Source organism: Podarcis filfolensis (assembly GCF_964270895.1).
Source record: "Podarcis filfolensis genome assembly, chromosome: 5".
In the NCBI taxonomy this organism is placed as follows: domain Eukaryota; kingdom Metazoa; phylum Chordata; class Lepidosauria; order Squamata; family Lacertidae; genus Podarcis; species Podarcis filfolensis.
The window spans coordinates 11,348,547-11,367,807 of NC_139608.1; the positions used below are offsets into that span (position 1 = coordinate 11,348,547).

General features: G+C 42.8%; 1 long non-coding RNA gene across 1 annotated transcript; it reads right to left on the reverse strand.

Annotated features, from left to right (window-relative positions):
- Positions 1-1,292: 1,292 nt before the first annotated feature.
- On the reverse strand, positions 1,293-13,597 carry LOC310762486. Its single transcript, XR_014548017.1, has 3 exons — positions 13,523-13,597; positions 7,407-7,572; positions 1,293-1,773 (listed from the first exon to the last, which is right to left on the reverse strand). It is a non-coding gene; the product is annotated as an uncharacterized lncRNA (long non-coding RNA).
- Between the last annotated feature and the right edge of the window lie 5,664 nt (positions 13,598-19,261).

Sequence of the window (19,261 nt, forward strand, 5' to 3'; positions counted from 1 at the left end):
TCTGTATGTACTTATATGTATGTACTTATATGTCTCTGTGCCTTATAGTCGTTGGCCGCTGCATGTACACATGGCAAAACAGGCACACATGGAAGCACGGCACATTCCTGGAACGATGCCTGCAGAGGTTACATGTGGTTTTCCCACACTGTACTGGCATGCCCGGGGAAAACTTTTGCCCATGTTCAGGCAGATCAAGCTGACAACCTATAGCAATTGTAGCTTGTTCAGACAGTATCCTGCAGGTGGTAGCTCGTTTGAAATTGAGGTGTATTTTTAGGATAGCGGTGTTGGTGATTTGTAGGGTGTGTGTGGAAAGTAGGGCAGGGAGTATTCAGAACTCGGACTGTGAGGACAGATTTTGCATACAGAGCAAAATGGGAATATTCAGATTTCTGATGGCTCTGGGTGATGGAGTGGGCAAGATGATCTCAGCCCCACTTAATAGTTCATTTTCTATCCTCTGCACTATTATATCACCTGCACTTGCTGAAATAGACAAAGGACTCGCTAGCCTAGCATTATGCAGCTGAACTAGCTAGCCTTGGGGTCATCCATGTGGTACCCAAGAGCGTTATGATGTTCTAAAGGTCTTTCCACATGGCCACAAATGTATGGTGCAGATGGGACCTTAGATTTGTCTTAGATGGTTTCATTGGTTTATCTTTACTTACTTCTTTATTTCTCGCTCTCCCTCAATTTACAAAATTATTGATACTTATTCAGAGATTTACCCCCCCCCAAAAAAAACCCATACCCATTACAAAAGTATATTTTTATAATATACGGGTGTTAAACAGCGATTTAATCTAAATAAGAAGAAAGGCAGAAAGGAGAAAAAGACAAGAAAAGGAGAGCGAAAGCAAGAGAAGAGAAAGAGAGAGAAAAGATTAGAGAAAAATAAAGAAGAATAAGAGGACTTCTGGCTCTCTGTCCTGCAGCTAAATATAGTATTCACTCCTTAGGACCCAACCATTCTATCTACTATAAACCAGTGTTTTTTCAATCTTCAAATCCAGCTATTACACATTCATTTTCTCTTCCACGCAAAAAGTACATAACAAATTTCCAGTCCTTAATAAATGTCAGTCATGGTTTTTCTCTAATTAAACATGTTAAATTCGCCATCTCAACCAAGTCCAGGCATTCTTCCAAAGTGGGTAAGGCTGTATCTTGATTTTATCTTTATTTCTAGTTATGGCTTTATGTATATTTGTTTTTAATTGGTTTGTTTATTTTAAGTTGTCAACCACCCTGAGGTTTACGAATGAAGGGCAGCATACAAATCAATATTAATAATAATTCTTTTTTATTTTATTCATTCTCTGTAAAGAATAGGACTTGTACACCACTTGGAGAAGTTGTTGAGCAACTGGTTTATACATGCTCTAAATAAAAAACTAGCCTATTAATTCCATTGCCAGCTACCCAGCCCCAGTGAAGCTGAGGGAGACAGCCATGACTCCACTTAGCCTCCCAGCGAGTTGAAGGCTGAAACATAAAAGAAACCTCTTCACAAAAGAGAGAGGAGAGGCTGCGGTCAAAAACTGATGAAGAATAAGAAGCAAGCACACCAAATGAAAGAGCTCCTTTGACATGCTCTCCTTTTAAAATAACCTCTGTTGCTTCCATCTCCAGGCATGACTTCCAAGCAGTAACGTCTGAGCATCATATTCGGTAATATGTTCCACATTGATTTCCCCCCGTACTCTCTGCTGACTGTACACTTTGCAGAAAGCATTGACCCCAAAGTCAAGGTTAAGTCCATGTTCCCTGAATCAACAAAGCAGAGGGAGGAGGCTGGAAGAGAGGGCGCATTTATGCAATGAAATAATCAAGAAAGTATGCGAACAAAAAGTTATCTACACAGGCCATTGTTAAGGGGGGGGTATGTTTATTCAGTGTGTGTGTGTGTGTGTGTGTGTGTGTGTGTGTACTAGAGCAAAATTATAGTTTTGACCAGACCTGAGTACTGACACATTGAAAAACCAGAAATTGCAGAGAGGCAGTAAATAATCTTTCAATTTTGACATTCTTTTTTTAAATACCTTTTTCTTTTGTCATGCAACATTCCATCAAAAACAGCAGTCAATTGCCAAAGGACCAAACTAGATGAAATGTTAAATGTGTGTGTGTGTATATATATGTGTGTGTGTGTGTGTGTATGCATTCATTATATTTTGTTCTCACTTAGAATCATAGAATCATAGAATCATAGAGTTGGAAGAGACCACAAGGGCCATCGAGTCCAACCCCCTGCCAAGCAGGAAACACCATCAGAGCACTCCTGACATATGGTTGTCAAGCCTCTGCTTAAAGACCTCCAAAGAAGGAGACTCCACCACACTCCTTGGCAGCAAGTTCCACTGTCGAACAGCTCTTACTGTCAGGAAGTTCTTCCTAATGTTTAGGTGGAATCTTCTTTCTTGTAGTTTGGATCCATTGCTCCGTGTCCGCTTCTCTGGAGCAGCAGAAAACAACCTTTCTCCCTCCTCTATGTGACATCCTTTTATATATTTGAACATGGCTATCATATCACCCCTTAACCTCCTCTTCTCCAGGCTAAACATGCCCAGCTCCCTTAGCCGTTCCTCATAAGGCATCGTTTCCAGGCCTTTGACCATTTTGGTTGCCCTCCTCTGGACACGTTCCAGTTTGTCAATGTCCTTCTTGAACTGTGGTGCCCAGAACTGGACACAGTACTCCAGGTGAGGTCTGACCAGAGCAGAACTTTGCAAAGAGCAGTTGTGGGGTGGGGAGAGATCAGGATAGGAACCATGTCATGCAATGAAATAATAAAATAGCCTAAATGAAAACTCTCTCACACATGCATACTTCAACAGCTAATTGCTCCAGGAAGGAAGATCCCATTAGCAGCAATGCACAAGGAGAATTCGTCCACCTACACCCCAAAATAGAGAAAGAACAATGAACCGACTTACATTGTCCGAATGGGCAAGTTTCTATCCTGCTATGGTTTGGCAATGCAGAGGTTGTCTTCTGGATGGGAGCTGCTGTGATGTTGGCCTGGAAACTGGAGCTAGTGAACAGGGCAGGGGGCATTACACACATTGGCGCAAACTATCACCATCAGCTGTTGCTGGAAGAATTGCATGGGCTGCCAATTTACTACTGGGCTAAGTTCAAGCTGCCAGTAATGGTGTAAAAAGCCCTATGTATCAACACTAAACAATCATATTACCCCATATTACCCCAATTGATCACTGCTAGGGTTGGCCAGTGCCAGATTTACGTATAAGCTAAACAAGCTATAGCTTAGGGCCCCACTCTCTTAGCGCCCCCCAAAAAATTTAAAGGGATAAAACCTGGATGTACATTTCCAAAATATAAAATAAAAAAACAAATGCAATAAAACCTACATACAGCAACAGTGTTTTGTGTTGTATAGGCTCCTATGATGTAAGTAATGGGCCCCGCCTGCTAGCCTGCTCCCTAAAATATCACTGGCTTGCTCATTTCTATATCAATTACTTTGATAAAATACATATTTTGTTGTGTGCAAATGGCTTTAGATACCTGTTAGGTCCAGAAATTACCGTATAGCATATATTCAACACAAAAAACAGCGACAATTTGTTGTTGACAAAGGACAGCTGGACGTATAAAAGGCCCCATTACCTTCAGTAGCTGAGGACCTCATCAAACCTAAATCTGGCCCTGGGGTTGGCATATCTTGAAGAGGAAAAAAGAGGGCACATTTGCTAAGTTCTAACTATGGATCGCTATGACAACTCTACCCATGAAAACGAGGACATGTCCTGGAAAAAGAGGGCATATGGCGACGCTGGCACTGACACTCTCCAGGAGGGGACCTTCTAAAGATACCATCCGATTGGAAGGTCCATTTTGTATGACGTAGGAATCAGGCTTTTAATGTGACAGCATCTACCCTTAGGAACTCCTTCCTGTTGCATATCAGGCAAGTGCCATCCTTATTGTAATTTTGGTTGCTGTTGAAGACCATCCTTTTATAATGGGAGAAATCCAGTCTGTATTAGATTTTCCACTGTTTTTATAGAAGAAATTGTTTCATCTGTGTTTTTACTGCTGTTTTTTTTATTGTTAAGTTGTGTTGAGATGTTTTATAGGAAGCAGGTTTTGACATAAAGGGAATGAAGAAGCAAGTACATTCTATGACTTTTATCCTAGGCTCCTAATCTCAGCTATACCAGAATTTCTTACATTCAAAAATGTAGTGGTTATGCCTAAGTTATCTCCTGCTTGGACTACTGCAATGCGCTCTACGTGGGGCTACCTTTGAAGGTGACTCGGAAACTACAACTAATCCAGATTGCAGCAGCTAGACTGGTGATTGGGAGTGGCTGTGGATACCGTATAACACTGGTCCTGAAAGATCTTCATTGGCTCCCAGTATGTTTCCGAGCACAATTCAAAGTGTTGGTGCTGACCTTGAAAGACCTTGGTCCTGTATACCTGAAGGAGCGTCTCCACCCCCATCATCCAGCCTGGACACTGAGGTCCAGCGCCGAGGGCGTTCTAGTGGTTCCCTCACTGCAAGAAGTGAGGATACAGGAAACCAGGCAGAGGGCCTTCTCGGTAGTGGCGCCTGCCCTGTGGAACACCCTTCCAGCAGATGTCAAGGTAATAAACAACTATTTTACTTTTAAAAGACAACTGAAGGCAGCCCTGTTTAGGGAAGTTTTTAATGTCTGATGCTGTACTGTTTTTAATATTCGGTTGGAAGCCGCCCAGAGTGGCTGGGGAAACCCAGCCAGATGGGCGGGGTATAAATAATAAATTATTATTATATAAGTTATAGTCAGGACTTTTTCCCAGTCGAAACTCATTGGAACTCAGTTCCAGCACCTCTCAGGTGGGGGCCATTGTCATTCTAAGAGAACAAAAGAGGCATTCATGGTGAGTTATGGCACCTCTCTTTCTAAAAAAATAGCACTGGTCATAGTCATTCTTCCAGGATTGTTAATTTGAGCTAACAGTCCTCGCCTTCTTCCGCAACAAGGAGTTCCCGGATGTTTAAACCACACACCCTTTGAAGATTAATTAGGGTTATTTCATAGACTCACGTTCTCTATGGAACTATAACTACCAATAGATAGAGAAGATGTCCCTGCTGTTGTTTAAACAGTCACCTGCTTGGGTGAAGGACAGGTGAGTTAGAAGTTCCTAAGATAGCCAGGAATTGACAACTCTTATTCAGGTCACTAAAAATGTTGATTCGGCCACTGAACGTGCTAACAGTAATTGGTTTTTAAAGCCTCTACCAGAACAGGTTTTGAGGTATCTCAGTGGTCATGGGAAGCAGACACTTTCGTCAAAGCTTCAGGACAAATGCCTATGTCTATGAAACGACTACAAACAAGCTACCATTCATAAATTATAGAGGTTGTGATTTGTGAATAGACCCGTTTCTCAAGTCTGTCCAATTTTAAGTGCCAAAATTAATATCTAGTCTGTTGGAAGGAGAGTTTACAGACTACTGACACCGTCTGAAAAGAAGAAGAAAGCAACCATCAAGTACTCTCTTGAAAAACCACTGCCAATGTTTATTTCTAAACATCACAAAACCAGCAAGGGAACTCTAGAAGGACTCACCATATGTTGCCATTTTTATTTTTATTTTATTTTTTTGCAGAGTCAACACTTGTGGGCAGAGCCATTGTGGGAAAGAATGGACAGCATTATAGTAACAGCCAGACATTGCAGGCAGGGAATATGGCTTCAGTGCTAAAAGATGCCAACTATGATAATGTAGATTATTATTGATCTAAATAGTGCCTACATTTCAGTGCTGTGCCATTGTGATGATGATGATGATGATGATGATGCCTGTGGTATTGCACTCTGGAAAGGCAGGAAAAAGGAAGGAATTTTAACCAAGATAGAAAAAAGGTAAAGGTAAAGGTACCCCTGACCGTTAGGTCCAGTCGCAGACGACTCTGGGGTTGCACGATCATCTCGCTCTACAGGCCAAGGGAGCCAGCGTTTGTCTGCAGACAGCTTCAGGGTCATGTGGCCGGCATGACTAAGCCGCTTCTGGTGAACCAGAGCAGTGCACAGAAACGCTGTTTACCTTCCAGCCGGAGCGGTACCTATTTATCTACTTGCACTTTGACGTGCCTTCAAACTGCTAGGTTGGCAGGAGCAGGGACCAAGCAATGGGAGCTCACCCCGTCGCGGGGATTCGAACCACCGACCTTCTGATCAGCAAGCCCTAGGCTCTGTGGTTTAGACCACAGCGCCACATGAGTGAAAAGATGACTTTTCAAATTATGAACATTGTGAATTCAAGGCAGAACAGAATTCTGTAGAAAAGAAGCCAAATAGAGATGAATAAACAGAAGATGGGACCTTGCTAGAGCAGGGAGGGAGTACCTATGGCCTTCCAGTTGCCAGAAACATAGGCTATCTGGAAAAATACCCACAGGGAGGTAGAACCAGTAGAGGCTCCCTACAGTGGGAGCCAGTGTGGTGTAGTGGTTAAGAGTGGTAGACTTGTAATCTGGTGAACCGGGTTCGTGTCTCTGCTCCTCCACATGCAGCTGCTGGGTGACCTTGGGCCAGTCACACTTCTCTGAAGTCTCTCAGCCCCACTCACCTCACAGAGTGTTTGTTGAAGGGAAAGGAGAATGTTAGCCGCTTTGAGACTCCTTCGGGTAGTGATAAAGCGGGGTATCATATCAAAACTCTTCTTCTTCACAGAATATACAACTGGGAGCAATCTTGGTTTGCTTCTGCGAATTGTACGAAAAAGCCCAGCTTTCCTATCTTGGCCTCATCCACACTTGCCCCGTGATTTCTAGTCATGGATTCAAGAGATTGGGGGGGGGGGGTTGTCCTGCTGCTTTCCCCAGACAAACCTGCTATTTACTGCTGAATTGGAACAAAAGTCAATATGCAGAAAACCCAACTGACATTTGTGGGACAAAAAAAGAACCCATGACTAGGAATTATGCAACAAATGGAAGCGGGGATGAACCCTCTATAGCAGCATCAATGACTCTGTTGTGTTTACACTAGAGACTGGTAACAGGTGACTCTTCAAATGTTGTCGGACTACAAATGCCGTCATCCGTGTTTCTTCAGACAAACTCCAAGAAAGGCATCCAAATTTCTGGTATCTTGTGTATATCAAAACCCAAAGACTGAACCACCTGAAGCTCAGTTGAGAAAAACATTCCAGATGCTATTTCTGAATCTTGTCTACTCTGGAAATCTTATGGCTCATATTTTTACACCACCCTGATAGGAGTGGAAAAACCAACCCATTTCCCCTAAACTTTCCTCTTGCTCTTCTTTCTGTTGCTGTTCCCAACAGGACGTGCTCTCTCTCTCTTAAAGAGAGAATATGCCTGGAATGTTTTCGTTTCACTTTATCGCTTATGAAACCAGCGAAGATTTAATACCTTAGACAGATTCTTGTGATGGGTAGGAGAATTTCTGGGCTATATTTGGCTCTGTACATTTTTCTTTTTCAGACTGTTAACTCCAAGCACAGAAGAGAGTTCAACATTCAAGGGAGTGACATGCAATCCTTGCTCCACTTGTAACCACAGTCATCTTGCCGTAGGCCTTAGAATAATAATAGGAATGGAAATTATTCAGTGGCTCATGATTTCCCAAGGAAAAAGAATCTCTTCAGCAGCAGCGTGCCACTGAGTCATTGCGGTCGGCCTACAAGGTCAGGGCTGCAGAGCTGTCTTTGCCATTCCTACCACTGAGTAGCAATCGAAGCCTGGGGTATTAGGAAAGAATGGGAAAAAAGCATGGCTGGCTACTAGTATATGCAAGTGGTACTGACATTGCACTTCAGATGACCCCAAGGCCAGCTGACTGTCTGTGGAACCCCCCGCTGAGATGAGTTTCAACTTCTTTGCTCATTACTGTCGCAAATGGAATGGGTTGTCAACAACTCTTAGGAGCAGACCAGCTCTGGGCTCCAAGGCACAAAGGCAACTGTCTGGTTCAGCATCCCAGAAATTGGTATCTAATGAAGAGTTTGATATCAGGCTTGCCCTCAGTGTCCTGCCTAAGGCAAAATTCAAAGTGAATTTGAGTGTTTTTCCTCAGGAAAAAAAAGATGTCTGGGGAAATTTGAGGAAGCCCCCGAAAAGAGCATAAATCTGTACTGCTTGCAAATTGACTGTGATGTTTGAAACCATTTATTTTTTAACAAATGCCCCAAATCCCCTTCTGGAAACATCCGTCTGTTTTAACAAAAGCCTAGTAGGCACGTTGTCACCCATCAACTGAGTGCTCAAAAACCTAAGTGACTTACACCTCGAATATCTGAAAGACAAATCTCCTTCCCTGCAGACCTTCTTGAGTGTTAAGCTCAGTAGAGAGGCCCTCTTGGAAGTTCCACCACCCTCTGAAGTTTGGGTAGATGATGTGGTGGTCCAAGAGACGACTTTCTCTGTGGCAGCCGCTAAGCCGCTAAGCTGTGGAATTCCCTCCTTGCAGAGGTGCATGTGGCATTTTCATTGTATAGCTTTTGTGACATGAGCCAGTATGGTGTACTGGTTAGAACGCTGGACTAGAAGCTAGGAGATCAAGGTTCTCAGCCATGAAGCTGTCTCTTCTTTAAGCCTAACCCACCACAAAAGGTTATTAGGAGAATGAGATGGAGAGGGGCAGAACCATGTATGCCATCTTTCCTGGAGGAAAGGTAGGATGTAAATATAATAAGATAATAATACCCTCCAACAAGTTACCGCAGAAAACCGGGATGAATATCTTCCAGGATGCTCGCCTGCACGAGTCATGTGAACTGTGTGAGATCACAGCACCCCCAAAATGCATGTTTTTAGACACTGCAATCCCATGCAAGATCACACCCTGAACGTGAGAACACAGTCTCTGTCAGGCTTTGGGGAAATCGGATCCCTCTCCAGGTGGCAGTAAATAACAGATCAAACGGAAGGAGCGTTCTTACCAGATAAGCTCTTTAATAATCACAGCGAGAGACAAAGGAATGCATATCTCTCTAAAAAATTGTGTTACTCCCATTAAAGGTTTACCCCCTCCCTCCCCATTAATCTACATCACTCCTACATCGGGTAATCTGAGCTTGTTGTCCTTGCGCTTACTATTCTATCACTTTCCAAGTCCGTCTAGTCTTGGGCGAAGGGGGGTCAGAAATGTTGTCCAAGGACACTGAATTTGCCAGCTGTCTCTCTCCTGGTGTTTCCTCTTCTAGCTGTTCCTCACCCAGTATCTCCCAGCTTTCCCCCTCTGGCCTATGCCCCTCTGCAAACCACTGTTCTAAATCAATACTGTCCTCCTGCCCTGGGGAAGGTTCAGAAAAAAGGGGTGTGTGGCTCCCACCATTCCTCCTCAGTCCAATCCATGACAGTACCCCAAAATGGGATGCCATGATTTAATCATGACAGTTGAAGGGTTATTGAAAAAGTGGTACCTTGGGTTACAAACACTTCGGGCTACAGACTCTGCTAATCCGAAAGTAGTACCTTGGGTTAAGAACTTTACCTCAGGATGAGAAGAGAAATCCCGCGGTGGCAACAGCGGGAGGCCCCATTAGCTAAAGTGGTACCTCACTTTAAGAACGGTTTCAGGTTAAGAACAGACCTCCGGAACGAATTAAGTTCGTAACCAGAGGTACCACTGTATCTGTACCCTTGACTTTAAGAGAGTGCTATTGCGCTCATGTCCAGTTTGCAGGCTTCCCACAGATGTGTGTCTTCAGTGGTCAGCCACTGTGAGAACAGGAGCCTGGACGAGATGGGTCATTGGCCTGATCCATCACCTTATGTTCTTATGAAACCTGATTTATTTGTTTATAAAAATATTTATATTATTATTATTAACAATAAATTAAAGTGGTTTACAACAATCATGAAGACAGGAGTGCCTGGTGTGCTCTGGTCCATGGGGTCACGAAGAGTCGGACACGACTAAACGACTAAACAACAACAACAACAACAACAATCATACATAAAGCTGTACTGTAAAATAGAATGCCAAAAAAATAAAACCAGAGATCAATGAAGTATGTCTGTTCAAGTTGTGATCCTTGCATCGCAGGGGGTTGGACTAGATGACCCTCAGGGTGTCTTCCAGCTCTGTAGTTTTATGATTCTATTATGGAAGGGCAGTTTCTTAATTGCCAGCATAATTTTGGAGGCATGGGCGTACCCTATTCTTCTGCTTGTAAATTATTTTAACTGGTTTTAATCTTGTATTTTTATATTGTCGTAACTTAGCTTCTGACTTTATGGTGAAGGGCAAGTAAGAAATCCAAGAAATAAATTATGCAGGGAAAATTAATTACATGAGGAAATAAACAGTTGGGGCCATGTGGTATTGGAACCACACTTCCTGTTCGATTAAAGTTTTTTATTTGTTACTTAAAACAATAACAACCCAACAACCTCGAGACACCACAGCAAAGGAGGACACAAAAAACAGCAGATATAATTAGTCCTTGGAAATTCAAGACAATCTGTTCCTGTTAATTCTGCCTGTAACAGCCTAGGAGTGAATAGTGCAGGGCGTGACAACTCCTTCTTTGTTCTTATCAACTCCAACTGAACTTTGCAAGAAAATATGTCTAGGGGTCATATCACTGCCAAAGCACACGGTTATAAATTAACCAGGTCTGTTTTATAATAATATGAAAAGCCTGTAGGAATAACACAAATGAATCACAGGAAAGAGTGAGTGCCAGGTGTGATAGAGGTCAAGCTGTTTCATAGCAGCAAAGGGCAATTGGCCTCATCTGCGGCCATTTTGCATTGCCGGAGCCAGCAACATTTTGCTCATTGCAAGTCATGAGATCAAAATTTGACCAAGTATTGAAATTCATTACACACACAGTATTAAAACACACACACATTTAGATGATGATGAGATTTGGATTGGACATTTAGATAAATGGTGTGATTGCAATGGTAGCAGACAGTGAAATTGGTTGAACATATGGCGCAGATGATGAGTCTGACCACTGGTTTGTCAGTGGGCTTGCCAATCAGTAGTTGGACAGTTGGAATCCCCGCAATGGGGTGAGCTCCTGTTGCTCAGTCCCTGCTCCTGCCAACCTAGCAGTTCGAAAGCACATCAAAGTGCAAGTAGATAAATTGGTACCGTTCTTGCAGGAAGGTAAACGGCGTTTCCGTGCGCTGCTCTGGTTCGCCAGAAGCGCCTTAGTCATGCTGGCCACATGACCCAGCCATGTGGCTCCCTTGGCCAATAAAGCAAGATGAGCGCTGCAACCCCAGAGTCGTCCCCAACTGGACCTAACGGTCAGGGGTCCCTTTACCTTTAACCGGGAAGTAGTACCTCAGGTTAAGAACTTTACCTCAGGATGAGAACAGAAATTGCACAGCGGCGGTGCAGTGGCAGCAGGAGGCTCCATTAGCTAAAGTAGTACCTCAGGTCAATAACAGTTTCAGGTTAAGAACGGACCTCCAGAACGAATTAATTTCATAATCAGAGGTACCACTGTATCAGGGGAGCAGGCAGGGGAAGATGAGGACTAGACCATATGAAAAATGAATATAAGATTTTAGCTGCAGTCCATTCGTTTTCAGCTTTGTATTATTCTTACAAAAAAAAGCACCTAGACATTCCGTTGTAGCGCCCACAATCTAGGTTTAAAGGTGCCCTTTAGCTCCTAGCTTTTATATCACAGTTTCTAAAACTGGTCCTCACCCCAGACATTACTTCTCCAGGTATCACTGGATGAAATAATGTTTTTAACCGTAACTGTTTTTACATTTTTAAAAAACTGTAATCCCTTTTGAAATACTTTAATTTGTTTTTCTTTTTAAATTGTTTGCCACCCTGGACTTCTTCTGGATTGAAGGGCAGGATATAAATTCCATAATAAGCAAGCAAGCAAACAAACAAATAGGATGTCACATGGCCACCCTAGGCTAATAGGAAATGATATTTTTTTTAACAACTCCTCTCGTCTCCAACAATGTTGTTTAACCAACAAAATACCTGATGCCACACCTGAGGCTCAAATACTGAACAAGCAGGTAGCATTCCTGGCAGCTGGCAACCTTAGCAGTGACTAATTGATATTAGGTGATGGGCATCGAAAACGCTTGCTAAGAAGCTTGGCTTTTTGTTGTTTTTGTTTTAAAAAAGGAGAGTGTTAATCTTATTGTCGGGTACTTTGTTTCCATTGCAAGGTGGAAGAAGAAAGATCTCTGAGACAGCATTTTGTGGCTGTCCAGAGACACATAAGTGCAGTGAGGGTTCCTGTTGGCTGTTGCCGATTTGCCTGGTTTTATTTTAATAGTGCAAGCAGCGCCACATGCTCTGGGAGTCATGTACTTAGCAAAAATCAATCCCCTCCTTTGTATACAGATAGACAGAGCAGACTGGCAACGGCTGAGGCTTTTATTGCCTCACCTAAGCTGAGAATTCCTAATAAGATTAAAATTTACACTTTCTGCCACTGACAGATGGTGTTTTCTGCCAAGCCCCACTGCATTCCTAAAAAGTAGATCTGAATTACAGGAGTTTCTTCTCTCTCTTCTTCTTCTTTCCATCTCCTCTACAATCCCTCCTTCTTTGGGAAGATCGCTCACCTACTTTGCCGTCTCAATACTTCTCTCGGGTAAGAATATCTCCAATGCTAAAAAATAGTTTTATCATCTTTTTCAGGAAGAAGATGATGTTAGGGTAGACTAGGACATATTTTCAAAGTGACAAAGTGACAAGCCTACCACAAAATTGTACTACTACTACTACTACATTTTATTTAGACAGTGGTACCTCGGGTTAAGAACTTAATTCATTCTGGAGGTCCATTCTTAACCTGAAACTGTTCTTAACCTGAGGTACCACTTTAGCTAATGGGGCCTCCCGCTGCCAATTTCTATTCTCATCCTGAAGCAAAATTCTTAACCCAAGGTACTATTTTTGGGTTAGAAGAGTCTGTAACATGAAGCGTCTGTAACCTGAAGCATCTGTAACCCGAGGGACCACTGTACTCCACCCTCCCCATCCAGAGCTGGGCTCAGGGTGGCTAACAATTACAGTAAAAACATAATGGGGGGGGACCAATTTAAAATACAGGTTAAAATGCAATTTAAAATGCAGCCTCATCAAAACCATAAGGGGAGGGAAACATAAGGGTCAGACTGAGTCCAAACCAAAGGCCAGGCAGAACAGCTGTCTTGCAGGCCCTGCGGAAAGATGTCAAGTCCCGCAGGGCCCTAGTCTCTTGTGACAGAGCGTTCCACTAAGTTGGGGCGAGTACTGAAAAGGCCATGGCCCTAGTTGCAACCAATATAACCACCTTGCGTCTTGGGACCTCCAATGTGTTGTCATTTGTGGACCTTCATGTCCTTCGCGGGGCATACCAGGAGAGGTGGTCCCGTAGGTACGTGAGTCCTAGCCTTGCTGCCCATGTATATCAGAGGAGGAGAAGGTGGTGGCAGTCTCCTCCAAATGACAAAAAGCTTCCCTGCTGTTTGCCAGGAGGCCTGCACCAGGGATAGGAAAGTTGCCCAGAATCTGCAGGGCTACAGCTTCCATTCCTGCTCACCATTGGCCATGCTGGTAGAAGCTGGGAGCCAAAAAACACCTGGAAGGCACTACATTGGCTGCACCCCTTCTGTGGTAGTGGGGGACTATAGCAGCAGTAAGGAGGTCTTTTGGGCTTGGCAGGAGTCCACGTTGAACCGCAAAGTTGCTTTCCCCAAGCCATGTGCAGCTGCCCCATGCCTGACATCATGTGTGGTAGCATGCGTATAGAATCATAGAATCATAGAGTTGGAAGAGACCACAAGGGCCATTGAGTCCAACCCCCTGCCAAGCAGGAAACACCATCAGAGCACTCCTGACATATGGTTGTCAAGCCTCTGCTTAAAGACCTCCAAAGAAGGAGACTCCACCACACTCCTTGGCAGCAAATTCCACTGTCGAACAGCTCTTACTGTCAGGAAGTTCTTCCTAATGTTTAGGTGGAATCTTCTTTCTTGTAGTTTGGATCCATTGCTCCGTGTCCGCTTCTCTGGAGGAGCAGAAAACAACCTTTCTCCCTCCTCTATGTGACATCCTTTTATATATTTGAACATGGCTATCATATCACCCCTTAACCTCCTCTTCTCCAGGCTAAACATGCCCAGCTCCCTTAGCCGTTCCTCATAAGGCATCGTTTCCAGGCCTTTGACCATTTTGGTTGCCCTCCTCTGGACACGTTCCAGTTTGTCAGTGTCCTTCTTGAACTGTGGTGCCCAGAACTGATCTAGAAAGGCTAAAGACAAAGGCACAATCAGGGTCCTTAAAGAATGCTTCCAGTTGTTACTTGGCAAGCAGGGATGGTCTTTGGGGGCCTTCGAAATGTGGCGCACACTGGGATTGCCTTCAGCAAGCACTGAGATGGGAGTTCTTGTGAGGAGCCCAGCCCTGCTACAATGGAGGTTTGCTGATTGGCTGTTCTCGGAAGTTCCAAGCAAACCTTTCTTTCCTTTGAAGTCAGGTCACCTGACATCATAGTGGTTCGGAGGGTGGCAACACAAGGATGAGCCTTTTCAATGGTGGCCCCCTGTGTTTATTAAATTTGTATACCGCGCTTCATCCAAAGATCTCAGGGTGTTTCAAAGCACAAAAATACAAAAATGCTCTCACCAGGGAGGAGCTCAGCCTATGTCATCATTGCTTATCTTTGGGTGCCAGGCAAAAACATTTCTTTTCTTCCAGTCCTTTGGCTTTTAATTATCTGTGGCCTCGGTCAAGGGATGGGATGTTTCAGAACTGACATTTAAAAATATGAATGAGTTTTAGATTTTTCTCTGTTTTGTTCTTTGCAGCAACAACAACAAGAACACGAGGTGATTGACAGGCGGTCAACACAATCCACTTGTCAAAGCAGCCTGGGTGGGAAATGAGGAAGCTCAGGATCTCCATGCCTGGCTTGCATCATTCCTAGAAGCATCTGATGAACCACAGCTGGACCTTGGGTTTGCCCTAACAGGGCTCTTCATATAATAGAATCAGAGAACTGTAGAGTTGGAAGGGACCCCAAGGGTCATCTAGTCCAACCTCTTGCAATGCAAGAATCTCAACATGCGGTCCCCCATTCAATTTGAAACCATACTGGACCCTGCTTAGCTTTGCAAATGTGTCGGAGCTAAACAGTACAAATTGAAAGCATTTGCCGATGATTTGGTATTGACATTACAGGAGCCAGAATCTAGTACTAAAAGAGTATTGGAACTGATTCAAGAATTTGGTCAGGTAGCGGGTTTTAAGTTGAACAAGATGAAAACTAAGGTTTTAGAGAAAAACCTAACAGTGACTGAGAGAGAGAGGTTTCAGAAGGAGACAGGATTAACACTGGTTAAGAAAGTGAAATACCTAGGGGTTAATATGACTGCTACGAATGTGAATTAATTTAAGGATAACTATGAAAAATGTTGGATGGAAGTGAAAAAGGATTTAGAAATATGGTCAAACTTGAAGCTATCATTGCTAGGCTGAATTGCTGTGATAAAAATGAATGTATTGCCAAGGATGCTGTTTTTGTTTCAAACATTGCAAATTTTGGATAAAATGGATTGTTTCAAGAAATGGCAGAGAGATATTTCTAGATTTGTCTGGCAGGGCAAGAAGCCTCGAATAAAATTTAAGATATTAACTGATGCTAAAGAAAGAGGTGGATTTGCCCTGCCAGACTTCAAACTTTATTATGAATCAGCCGCTTTTTGCTGGCTGAGAGAATGGCTGCTTCTTGAAAACACTGACGTGCTGGACTTAGAAGGATTTAACAATGTATTTGGGTGGCATGCATATTTGTGGTATGATAAGGTCAAAGAACATAAAGCGTTTAAAAACCATATTGTCAGAAAAGCACTGTTTAATGTTTGGATAAGATATAAGGACTTGCTTGAAAATAAAACCCCAAGGTGGTTGTCACCAATGGAAGCGAAGGCTCAGAAAAAGCTCAATATGGAGGCCAAATGGCCGAAATATTGGGAAATTTTGGAACAAGAGGGAGATAGATTAAAACTGCAGAGTTTTGAAAAACTAAAAAATAGAGTGCGAGACTGGCTCCATTATTATCAAATAATGGAGGCGTATAATTTGGACAAAAAAATTGGCTTCCAGGTGGAAAAATCAAAATTGGAAACAGAACTGTTAGATCCCAAAACTATGAACTTGTCAAGAATGTATAACTTGCTGTTGAAATGGAACACTCAGGATGAAACGGTGAAATCAACTATGATTAAATGGGCACAAGATGTAGGACATAATATTATGATGGCTGACTGGGAACAGTTATGGACCACAGGTATGAAGTTTACGGCATGTAATGCCTTAAGAGAGAATATAATGAAAATGATATACAGGTGGTACATGACCCCAAGTCAAGCTTGCAAAAATATATCATTTGCCCGATAATAAATGTTGGAAATGTAAAGAGACTGAAGGTACATTCTTTCACCTTTGGTGGACATGCCCAAGGATTAAGACTTTCTGGGAGATGATCTATAATGAAATGAAAAAGGTATTTAAATATACCTTTCTGAAGAAACCAGAGGCCTTTCTCCTGGGCATGGTCGGCCAATTGGTGCCAAAGAAGGATAGAACTTTTTTTATGTATGCCACAACAGCAGCAAGAATACTTATTGCAAAGTACTGGAAGACACAAGATCTACCCACCCGGGAAGAATGGCAGATGAAGGTGATGGACTACATGGAATTGGCGGAAATGACTGGCAGAATCCGAGACCAGGGAGAAGAGTCGGTGGAAGAAGATTGGAAGAAATTTAAAGTTTATTTACAGAAACATTGTAAAATTAAGGAATGTTAGAAGGATGTTGGAATGAAGTTATGTGGTTTTAGCAGAAATGTTATAAAGGATTAAGAAAAAACAGACTGTTAATTGGTGAAAAGAGGGAAAGTAAAGTCACATTATATTAAGATAAGGACAAAAATTGGAAAAGATGGAAAGGATTTGCTGAAATAGCTAACCGAACTAGAATACAAAAAAGGGAGGTGCGAGGAGGTCAAGGAAACAAGTGAATGAAAGATAAGTTATGGGAAGGTTTGTTGTGTTCTTTAATTGTGTTTATTTTTCTGTTTTTTTCTTCTTTTTTCTCTTTTTTTTCTTTTTCATTATTGCGATGTGTTGTTTTGTTTTTGTTTAACATGGTGTTCTTTATTTTTTCTTTTTGTAACCTTTAAAACTTTAATAAATATTATTTTTTTAAAAAAAGCTTTGCAAATGTGCTGGCAGTTTTATTGCTTTGGAGTCGAAGGCGAAGACAGTCATGCGAATGGAATGATGCCCATATTTAGATGTTTTGAGGTCTGGGCTCAGACAGGCTTGGGAAGATTAGTTTCCTGAGCCATCATTCTCTGCTTGCAAAACATGGAACTCCGGCTGACCGTGGTCAGCAAGAGGAAATATTAAGCTCCATGGGCCATTGGTCTTGCTCAGCATGGCTTTTCTCGCCACCGATCATTTTCACAATGTGACGATGACATACAGTAGGAGTTCCACCTCTCTGAAACAGAGTTGCCTCATCAACAGAGCTCAGACGCCTCGCTCCAGTGAAGCCCAGTGGCGGCACAACGTAGTCAAAAGATTGCAACACCTGCTGATTAGAACAACATTTTGAAAGCCTGCGTCGCTTCCAGGGTTTGGCCCTTAATGGATGCTCTGAGCCTAATCAGCAAGAACCGAAAGCGGATCGAGCAGGTCTTCATTGAGATGTCAATAAGGCTGTCTTTTTATTTCATTTCCTAATGGGTTATCAATACTGGTAATTTGCCCCTGATAATGTTGCAAATTATAAAAGGGGAAATTTAAACAAGTACCGATGAAGGAGAAAATCAGCTTGACAGCCCATTTTGTTCTGGCGTGTGAGCTCATGATATACACGGGCGCTGGGACCGCAAGCCTTGCTGTCTTGCAAGAGGCCTCGTTATTCACAGCAGAAAATTAGGTGGTGGTCATGCTTTGGCCTCTAACAAGTGTACCCATTTGTCATCAAGCTGATTAAGGACTGGTGAAGCAACTGTTCGTGTTAAGAGCTGTTAGCCAATTACACGTTCCCCGCGGATTAATCACCTGCCTTTTAACCAGGCCTGGTGGCAGCCTTTGCCAAGCAAGCAAATAAATATGTTAAATTGTATTATTTATTAGAATTAAAAATTCTGCGTCAGCCTAGTTCAAATTCTGTGCCAAGAAAAACTCAGTTCTGCAACTTGCATAAATCTGGTGTTGTACACACACACACACAAACACACATTCAGTCTTGGAGATGGTGAATCCGTTTCCTGAATCCTGCTCTGGTTTGCGATGAAAGTGTATTCATAAGTATTTTATTCATTTAATCAACTATTTCATTAAAAAAGTCAACATGGATTTATTTAAAGTATTTATATCCCACAATTTCACCAAAAAGGCTCCCAGAGTAGCTTATAGGAATTATTAGTAAGACTGTTCCTGCCCTCAGGCTTATAATGTGAAAGGACATGACACTCAGGGAAAAGGGGGACCAGATCTTATTGTTTTGATAACACCATTACAAGGTAGGGCTGCCATATGTCCAGTATTCCTGTATCATGGTGAAATTTCCGAAAAGCTGCTAAAATGTCCAGGAAAACCTGGGCATATGGCTGCCCACATCGTAAGATTTTTTGGTTATTTTTTTTTAAAAAAAATAATAGCTGAAAAACTTCATCTGACTTCCAGTTGTTCATGTTGCTATTGTTTCCTTCGTGGCAGAGGCTTCTGCCCAAAACATGGCAGCAGGTGCACTTACTTATATGTAAGGAAGCCGCACTTTATCAAAGCTGATTAACAGCACCAGCTCAGCAGCACAAAAGAGCCAGTTCTGGTCCAGGAGTTCTTGGAAAGCGAAGGGTTGGCAGGAATATGTCTGGTCTAGGTGTAAGGTCCAGAGTTCACAAGTCCACAATCAGTAAGAAGGGCCTGCCCTGGAGCTGCGAAATTGTTCCAACAAGTTTCCCAACCTACCCACCAATCTCTTCAGCAAAGGTGAAGAGTGTTCTGATATCCTTGTTCAGAGTGACTTATCTTGGGTTTTCCTTGACGTTCCATTGTGCATAACAGAACTTGCAAACCATTCTCTTGCAACTGAAGCAACTTGTGCTTTCATTGTTCCTCAACGCTTAGCTTTGGAGCAAGTAGTGGGTAAAAATCTCCCTTTTCCTGCTCAATGGGTGGCTCTAGGACTGAAGACAGGGGCCCTGCAGGGACCTTGCTGCAGGAACAGTCATGGGTCTTTGATGCCCTCCCTGACCCCAAACT